Source organism: Coffea arabica, chromosome 7c, assembly GCF_036785885.1.
Source record: "Coffea arabica cultivar ET-39 chromosome 7c, Coffea Arabica ET-39 HiFi, whole genome shotgun sequence".
NCBI classification, from domain to species: domain Eukaryota; kingdom Viridiplantae; phylum Streptophyta; class Magnoliopsida; order Gentianales; family Rubiaceae; genus Coffea; species Coffea arabica.
In genome coordinates, this window is record NC_092322.1 from 19,870,757 (window position 1) to 19,881,129 (window position 10,373).

A 10,373-nucleotide genomic window follows, 5' to 3' on the forward strand; every position below is an offset into this window, starting at 1 on the left:
GTCACTTGCTATTACAACAAGATATTTAACAAAGAATTGTAAGTAAAATTTCTATAATTGTTACTGTCTTCTCTGGTTTAGTGGTCCAGAATGCTATTAAAATTGGTTTTTTGTTTGTGCTTTTATGTTTATTTGGTTTTCTATATATCAATGATGGAGACATAGTAGTTGGGAGACTAAAGCATATTTATTATATTTCTTGAAACATTCAACAGAGGAAGACAAGTCAGAGGAGACAGTAGATATACATATGTATTTTGATGGAAAATTTAGAGAATATCCTGCCCTCCACTACACAGGAACCCGTATGGCTATCTTTAAAAATAGACTTGAGGACCACATCTGCATAGTTAGCCTTTGCAGAATGTTTAAAAAAGTGGATGAGGATGCAACTAGAGTGACTTTCTGGTTTTGTGCTCCAGGAGTAGACTTAGATGGTGGTCTACATCCAATTAGGGACCATGATGATGTTAAATTAATGAATAAAGCACATTCGGGTTTGGCAACAAGGATAATATATGCCTGTAGTGGGGATGATCCTTTTGAAAAGCCACTAGAACATGGTGGGGACAATGTGTTGGAGCCAAATTCGACAATGGATGCATCAACAACAATTAAAAATGCAGATGGGGTACATAACACCAAAATAGACAGCAGAGATGATGGGGTTAGTAATTGCAATCCAAATAAGCCATTTAACACTGATGATGATGATGATGATGATGATGATGAGCCTGAATGGTTCAAGGAGGGGTTGGAAAAAAAAGAGGATGAGGACATTTTCGCAAGTAAAAAAAATGTGGACAGAAGTAGTAAACCAGAAGGTGGGTCCATACTACATTCCACTCATTTTAAGCCTTATCACGTGTTCTCTTTCCCTGAGAAGGTGTCTATCGAGAGCCTTGCCAAAAGTGAAACTAGTAAGGGAAAAAAGTCTAGTAAAAATAAGAAGCAGTCTGCAGGGCCAGATAGCATTGGAGAAATTCCACCTCATATCTCATTTCAGAATTCATCTCAAGCTGCATCTCAAGCTGCTGACCAACACCCATCTCAGATCCCATCACAAGCTGAAGCAGGGAACAGTAAAAAGGCTGAGGAAAGGTCAACAGAAGAAGGAGCACCACATACACCCGAAGAGGATTGGCAAGAACCAGTAATTTCTGATGAAGAGTTGCTGGACAAGTGCGGATCTAATGATGAAGGCCATGAAGAATGTCATGACTTTAACCCTGAAGTGGAGTTTCTCAAGCCACATTTTGAGTTGAAGGTTGGGCAAAAGTTTTCCAATTTCAGAGTTTTTAGATATGTGTTGATCGAATGGTTGGTAAGAGAGGGATATGAGGTTGATTGGGTAAAAAATTAGTCGAAAAAAATTATTGCGAAGTGTGCAAAGGGCTGTTCTTGGAGGATTCGTGCAACACCAGTCCAAGGTGAAACTACTTTTCAAATTAAATCATTGAAGGGCCAGCATGTTTGTGCTAGAGATTACAACAACAAGCATGCAACAGCCAAGTATTTGAGCGTGAAGTACCAAGACAAGATAAGAGGTGACCCGCAGTGTGCTGCAATAGGATTTCAGAATGATATTAGAAGAGATCTAATGATTAACGTGTCTGTTGCCAAGATACGCAGAGCAAAGAGATGTGCAAAAGATGAGATGCTTGGCACGGATATGGAGCAATATCACCACCTTTGGAGTTATGCAGCTACAATTAGAGAGACAAATCCTGGTAGCACTGTCAAGATTAAGCTTGATACAGCAGAAGAAGGTTCACAAGGGACATTTCAAAGACTGTATTACTGTCTTTATGCTTGCAAACAGGGGTTCCTTGATGGCTGTCGACCAATAATTGGTCTTGATGGGTGTTTTTTGAAATCTGCATTTGGTGGTCAGTTGTTGTCAGCAATTGGTAGAGATGGCAATGACAATATGGTTCCAATAGCTGTAGCAGTGGTAGAGGTAGAGAGGTATGACTCATGGAAGTGGTTTCTGGAACTACTAATGGCTGATCTGGGACTTGGTGTGGAAAACATACCCTGGACATTCATCTCAGATCGACAAAAAGGACTGGTCCATGCAGTGAATGAGTTATTTCCAAATTCTGAACACAGGTTTTGCTTGAGGCATATGTACCAAAATTTCAAACAGAAGTTCAAAGGAAAAGAGTTGAAGGACTTGTTCTGGGCAGCAGCAAGTGTTGGGAATGAAGTGGACTGGAAATTAGCAATGAATTTCCTTGAAAAAGCTTCAAAGGATGCAGCTGAATGGCTGCAAAAAGTGCCAAGTGTTTTATGGAGCAGGTCACATTTTAGACAAAGTAGCAAATGTGATATTCTTGTGAACAATCTTTGTGAGTTATTTAATAACTATATCTTAGAAGCTAGAGAGCTACCTGTCATAGGGATGCTTGAGTGGATTCGAAGAAGGCTCATGCAAAGGATTCAAGTGAAGAGGACTGGTATGCAGAAATTTCAAGGAAAAATATGTCCTAACATTGTAGAGAAGATTGATAGGAATCTGAAATTCAGTAGGCTGTGTATTCCCACATGGGATGGCAAGAACAAATATGAAATTGATTGTGGGCCCAGAAAATCTGTTGTGGTGGATCTGAAGGAAAAGACTTGCACATGTGGCTATTTCCAGCTTACAGGTTATCCTTGTGCTCATGCATGTGCTGCAATAGGAGCACGTAGATTGCCTTTGCTTGATTATGTGCATGCCTGCTACAGTAGAGAAAATTACTTGAAAACATATGAGCACACTATCACACCTGTCCCAAGTAATAAGTACTGGGTGAGATGTGAAGAACAACCCCCAAAACCTCCTGCAGTTCGAAGAATGCCTGGCAGACCCAAAAAGATCCGGCAAAGGGCAGCCGACGAGCCTAAAAAGGGTCAAGTCACAACCAGAAAGGGTCTTGTGGTAACTTGCAAGAGATGTTTTCAGCCAAGACACAATTCAAGGACCTGCAAGAATGCCATTCATCCCAACTCTAAATTCTACAAGGTAACACAGCTTACAGATTTCATAGGCTAAGACTAATTGCTGTCCCAAATCATTTTAATTGAACATTAAAATGAACTTGTTTTTTATAGGCTCCTGACACCAATGTAGCTGAATCAAGTTCAGAACTTCATTCATCAGCTCCTTCACCAATAGTACCCCCGCAACCAGTCCCAAATCAAGAACAAGCTGCACCTGTTCAAAAAAAAAACTGCAGGCCCGAGAAGCAGTATACGCAGCCAACAATTGCGAGTGTAGCAAAAAATGTGCCTGCTAGACAATCATGTTCTCAGGTTGGATTTCATGTAACGCAAAAGTGATTTAATGAAGCATTTTTCCTTCAAACATTCATATTTTCTACTTCAATTGTAGCCTGTGAGTGGAACAACTTCACTAGCAAAAGGACCCCTTCGTCCTACTGTTGCTGATGTTCTATACAACCTAAGATCCAAGAAAGCAAGAAGATGTTAGAGTTGAATTTTGAAGTGGACTGTATGTTTGTTGATTGCCTTTTTGTGTAGTTTTAAGGAATTAGTGGTTGCTGTTAGAGTTGGTGGCAAACAGCTGGAATGTATGTTTCTGATGTATTTTGTCTACTCTGTTTGGAATTGTTATCAATTATTGCAAACTGGAAACTTTGATGTATTTTGATTGGATGCTGTTGGCTTCAGCAATTTGGAGGATTCTTTGCTGATGTTGGACACTTTAATGTACTTATTGACTGTTTTAATGGAGCATTATGATTATGGGCTGCAATGGTATATCTCAATTGCAGAAGAAGCTATTTTTGGACAGTTTTTATGGGCTGGAATATTTCATGTACTGTTTGTCTGGGCAGTTTTTGTTTGGTGGGATGGATTTTGTCTACTCTATTTGAAATTGTTATCGTTTCTGGAATGTATAGTGGGATATATTTCTGGAATGTTAGGTGGGATATATTTCTGGAATAGTTTATGGACTGGAAATTTTAATGTACTTTGGTGTACTTATTACTCAAAATTGGAATGCAGAAGACGTTATTGTGTGTGCTTATTGCTCAAAACTGTTTTTAATGCACAAATATGCTTACAAGTGTATATAATAGTTAGATGTTTGTTTCATTGTTTTAGGTAGGACATCTTTCGGAAAAACAGAATAATAAAGTGCACATTTCCATGAACAAAACAAACTACCTGATTTTCTTCATTTCCATTCATACGCTTCTTCATTGTCTTATTTTACAGACATTTTCATCAACAGAAGCAAAAGTGAAAAAATAGATACCATTAGACAATAGCTAACTAGTACTTTCAAGTTCTTCACTTCATCATTCAAGTTCTTCATCACTTCAGAATTCGAGTTCAAGCCCGACAAATGTTCTTCAACCATTGGCCTCTCAAAAAAGTTTCCTCTGCCGGTTTCATCTCTATAGATGGGATTACACCATGAGAAAAATCTGCATTCATCCCTTTCACAAACAAAGTACAGCATCCCTTTGGATGGCTTTTCGGACTCAACAATCTTCACCTTTGCCTTTCTTCGACAGTCGCACAGCTTATATTGGTACCGTAGATTCCTAGCTCCACTATCCCCTCGAGAGCTTGAGGAAGACATGAGCAAATTTTTTAGCCAGTCATTTCCCTTCATCAGTAGATAAATCCCAATTTAGTTACCAACATTCTTACTTTAAACCCTAATAACAACAATTTGTTAGCCAAAACCCAAAATCAAATGCTTTTACCTTATGGGCTGCAATTTGTTAGCCAAGATTGTGTAGAAGTTCCTCGCAGGTTGACTTCGTATATAGAGGATGGCTTTACCTTTCAAACCTCCTGTGTGGTAATTTGATTTCTCCCAAAGGCTAGTTCAATTTCTCCTCCATCAAGTACAAATCGATTCTATACACAAGCATCGCTAGGAGGGAGTTTTATTGGGGGCTAAGGGGTACAATAGGAATATTTGCTAAAAATTAAGTATAAAGAATTTGTTTTTAGCTTCCAGTACATCAGTCCCGTTAATTTTACCGATTTCCGTCAGTGTTACAACTTAGTTCAAAGCACGAGATGTCGCGTTGCATATTTTGAAACCATAGGGGGCTTAGTTGTGTATTAGGTTTAGCACAGGGGGTTTTTTTGTTTTTAACCCTATTAATTTTCATAAACTTGGCCTGGTTTTGTACATTAGGTTGAAATTTTCACAGACTGACTTTTCATTATTATAATAATTTTTGTAGAGCTGGTCTGGCGCTGCATACTAAGAAAGCAGCTTGAGAAATTTTTGGCTGTGATATTGGGTTCCATATCAGCCGCGATTCTTCTAGCAGAGGCAACTATTCTGCCCAGTGGTGTTGATTTATCTCTTTTCTCTATCCTGATAAATGCTGTAGAAAAGCATGAGGTGTTTGTGCAGGTAGAGTTTCAATTTCAATACCGGTTTGTTTGATAGGTAAAGCTTTTCCATTCATCAAGAGTAAACTTCTGGTCCCAAATGATAATATTCCTCATCGACATTTGAAATTTTAGACTTGAAACCAAAAAAATTCAATTTAAAAATGATCATGGGAACTAATTAGTTCTTGAAGAATATCTGGTCATATTGGTTGTGTGTTTGCAGTTCAATGCTGGAAACTGGGGATGGTTGGAATAGAGTATGGGAACAGTTAAGGTGGGAGATTGTGTAAGGATTAGATTTACTAGGCACGTTGAGAGCTTTAACTCTAAAGCTACGTGGTTTGGGACTAGGAGTTGGTTTATTGTCTGGAAAAACTGAGCCTCAATAGCTATCACGAGAGCATGTGGCTCCATAGTTTAAATTCACTTATGGGGATTGAGTACCTCCTCCCGAATGCTTTCCATTCATTTATCTCTTCATTATGTTCAAAGGTTTAGTTACTTTTGCTGTATTGTTTGTCAACTTGGAATGAAGGACATGCTGGGAAGATAAATATATCACATAAAAGTGTCTTTCTTCTGTTTCCGCATACTTTAGTTGCTTACACCCTTCATGGATTTCTCTAAGTTTGTTCCAGATTTTTTTAGCGGACTTACACCCTTTGACTCTAATGGATTCATTTGAATTTAAGGCACTATACAACACATTCATAACTTTAGCATTCAAGGTACGGTGAGTTCTGTCTTCACCGGTCAATTCATTTCTAATTTTTGGTCTCGATCTATGAGTGATTTCATCTATTCTAGAGACATCATATGAACCTTCATTGACAATGAACCATAACTCGATATCAATAGATTGCAAGAAAAAGATAATTCTTTCCTTCCAACTCACATAATTGGATCCATTAAACATTGGTGGTCTAATGACGGATTGTCCCTCAAAAAATATGACATTGTTGGTTGTTATTTTTACTCCAAAGCCGATTGACCTTAATCTCTAGGAGACTAAACTCTGATACCAATTGTAGAGATCGAACACAACCTAAGAGGGGGTGAATTAGGTTATTTAAAAACTAATCAGGTTGTAAGACTCTTTTTTCTCAATTTTAAACTTACCCTCTTTTCTAGATAATCACACAATGTAGCAATTAACGAGAGATCAAGATTGCTTGTGAGTAGAAAAGAAAGACAGTTTGTATTTGCAATATAGTAAGCAGTAGAGAAAGAATAGCAAACCAGAATCACTTCCAAACTCCTCTTGAGCTTGGATACGCTTTATAGAACAATTTTCTTCAAGTTGATCAATTACAACCAATCCTTGTGTACAAAGGAGGGATCACTTCCTCCTCACCCCAAACTACACTTGGTCAACTTAGAAAGTTTTACTATCACTCGGATAACCCTCACAAAACTACACTATTGAAGTAATTTTCTCACACAATAAAAGCTTCTATGAAATTTACACAACTAAGAGTACAAATCTTCCTTGAAGAGTATTTTCTCACTAAAATCACTCTTGATATAATGCAATCTCAATGTGCAAAGTTGTCTAGAAGTTGTTGATTTTGTTCTATTTATATGAGACCAAAAGATTGTTCAATTAATGCTTCCACCGTTGATAGTGTCGGACGTCCGGTAGACCTATTTCTTGAGTCCGAACGTAGGCAATGAGTTCAAAAAGTTTTTTTGAATTATTTCGGACGTCCGGTAGGTAGAAATTGAGACTGAGAATTCTACTTCAATTCTTTCGAACGTCCGATGCCTCCAAAACTTTGCGTCTGAAGTGTCGCAATGTTTGTCGAACGTCCGATGCTCTGATGATATGCGTCCGATCGAAGTCAATGAGCGTTTAAGGAAGTGTTTTGATTCCTTCGGACGTCCGGTGATTGTCGGATGTCCGATCCAGTTTTTTTGTGCGTCCGACAGGTTCAGCAACAGCTTCATCTTTGAATTTGATTTACTTCATTTCTGAAAAGGTCTTTGAGGAGATATTAGTAACATCCATTTATTTTGTAATTATCAAAAACTAAGAACTGAGATTAACAAAATGACAACTAGAAACAACTATTTTGTGACTTAAATCTCTCTATAAATAGGATCTTTGGAGACCATTTTCAAAGTTTGGAAGGCTAGAGAAATTCCACAAAAATGTATCTTCACTAGATTTTTTTTAGTTTATTAGTATAGTATAGTTAAAGTGATTTATCCTTTTTGTATTTGTAGTAAGATTTGGATGAAGATTTGAAAAGCAAAAATGGAAAGATTGAAACTCACGTAACAATAGTGACTTCTCTCCTATCACTTTTTCTTTTGTATTTGATTTCATATTTAGCTATAATACAAGTTTAGATCTTGTTCTTCATGTTTTACTAAAATTTATGTCTAGAGTTATGGATGAACTTTCTATATCTTGTTAGTGCTATTTATTCAATTTTTTGATGATATTATTTTGAGCAAATTATTTAACACTTTTGCTTTTCTAATCATGATTAACTAGTCATTAGTTGTGACTATGTTAACGTGTTAAGTTTGCAATGAAAATAGAGATTTAACACTAGTTCAAAGAAGTAATAAATCTAGAGAGTACACTCACGAGAGTAGAAGTGCACTTTTGTGGTTTTGGTGACTTATTTCATATAATTTTATAGAAAAAATGAGTTTGTAGTTAATTTCATAACTACGAGAATAGGTATGGTTTAACTACAAGTATAGTTGATTCACTACGAGAGTAGGTTTCACATACATTAGGAAATTACATCATAACTAACCAAGATAATAATATTCAATTAACCGGTAATATCACTTGCAAGAGTAGTAAGGAATTCCATACTTCTAAGAGTTTTCTATTGTTATTTTTATCACTTTTATTTCATATTTATAGTGTAGATTTAATTTCTTGCCTTGCATCTACTTGATTTGCTTGCCATCTTTGGGTTTGGAGATAAAGAGGTGAATTTGGATAGAGACCTTAGCTTTCTTCCTTTATCTTTGAGTTTTTTTTATATATGAAGTAAGAGAATCTAAAGGAAGGATACTTATGGATGATTTCATGATTTTGTCAAGTATTGTTGTAATTTCCAGATTTGGTGCATAATCTCTATAGCTTAGTGTGAAGCTTTATATATTTGCAATTTTGATGAAAAAGAAGGATGTCTATGGAAGGTTTCATGTTGTTTTCAAGTTGTATTATCAATTTCTAACTTTGGTACATGAAGTGCATAGCCTAACTTCAAGTTATATATGTGTGATTTAGATAGTTTTTCTTGCCAAGAAAATGTACCATATGACACATGCTATGCTAGTCATGAATTATTGTGATTTTACCATGAAGATAAGGTTGAAACTTTGAAGTTAGACTTTTCATCTTTTATCTTGAGATCTGCGTATATAATCCATGGTTATAATTCTTGGACAGATTGGTTATAATTCTCGGACATATTGGCTATACTCCTTGGGCATATTGAATTTTCTGTACGGATATACTTTGATGTTTTGGCTGTAACTATCGGATTTAGGTGTCATTTGTTGCGTTGGAAACTAGATTCAGAAGGCTTTAACTTTGTATAAATCTATTACCCTATTTCTATCTTTTAGAAAAGTCAATGACCTATTAAAGTTAACCCTTATGTCTCGCCTTGATGAGGGAATGATCTTTTGTTAGGAATTAGTAGTTAAGGATAGTGATAGGCTCCTTCCTATGATAATTTGGAGTAGTGTGGTATCTTTAACATTGTAATTGAGTATATTATTGTTATGGTTAGGTGAGAAAGGTAGCCATTATTTCGATTACAGGAACTAGCATGGAAATTTCTGGCTTTGAATCTTGAGATCTTAACTATCATTGATATATTCTTCCTTTATATGATACTTGCTATATTGACCGATCATGCATGAGATTTCTTCCCTAGATTTGAAAAAGAAAACTGAGCACTTTTGAAAGCTATATGGTGGTTAAACCTGCAAATTGCTTATTGGCTAAGTGAAGTTTCGAAATTCATAGTTTGTATTTATATTGGCATGAAATGGTAAAACTCTTGATATATGACATCACCACAGGACTCAAGAGTGACAAAGAGAAAAAATTAGAGTTTGAAGTAAAAAAATTGTGATCAATTGGTGAGTGTTTCAACAGCATGTTCCATGTTACTTGATTAAATGTTATTTGTTGCTAGAAATTGCTAGGCACTCGAATTGTTATTGCATAGGCGAGTGTGTAATTTATCGCACTTGACCTCTGAAATGTTGAATTATATGATCCTATATGTGTATTTGCATGTACATGTGCATGAATGTAGGTCGGCTGTATATCTCCCTGCAGCGGCTGAATTGGGCTCTTCAATGGCACCCTTATCCGAGACATCGGGTAAGTTAGACAGTTTTGAGTTACTCATGCGTATGGGTGAATATAAGCCGATAACGGTTAAACTGGATCCTTCGTTGGAACTTTTATTTGAGACTAGCTTTAGAGCGATTGGGTAAGTTGTACAGCCTTGCGTAAAAGAAGAATTTCCTAACCTATTTACTCTTGAGTTGAACTCGTGACATGCTTTAATACGGAGCGTTAGATGACAGCTAACGTCTCCAATCCTTATATGCGTGAGTGTTGGGTGACAGCCAACGACTCCACTCACGAATATTTGAATACTTGGAGATTGAAACCCAGATCATGAATATTTGAATATTTGGTGCTATAAACCCAACCCTATGGTTAGTTGGTTGAATCGAGCCGGCAAAGGTTTGATTGAAGAGATTGACGAACCATGGGTACTTGATTGACGTGCGGGCCTGGTACAGGGAGATGATCGTAGAATGGGACTAGAGACAAGTGGTGGTCTACGAACATTATAATTGGTTGACAGAGTGTCAACGAACCCTGAACATGTTGCTGTGGAACCTGCTTCTGAGAGCAAACTATATCCTTTGATATGAATGTGTTCTTTATTGTACACTATTGCATGATCTATCTGATTACCTGCTTTACTATACATTATGTCATG

The 10,373-nt window shown here is 36.8% G+C and overlaps 1 long non-coding RNA gene across 1 annotated transcript; it reads right to left on the bottom strand.

Moving 5' to 3' along the window:
* Positions 1–4,487: 4,487 nt before the first annotated feature.
* LOC140010115 (uncharacterized) lies at positions 4,488–4,853 on the bottom strand. Its single transcript, XR_011817366.1, has 2 exons — positions 4,725–4,853; positions 4,488–4,624 (listed from the first exon to the last, which is right to left on the bottom strand). It is a non-coding gene; the product is annotated as an uncharacterized lncRNA (long non-coding RNA).
* Positions 4,854–10,373: the final 5,520 nt, after the last annotated feature.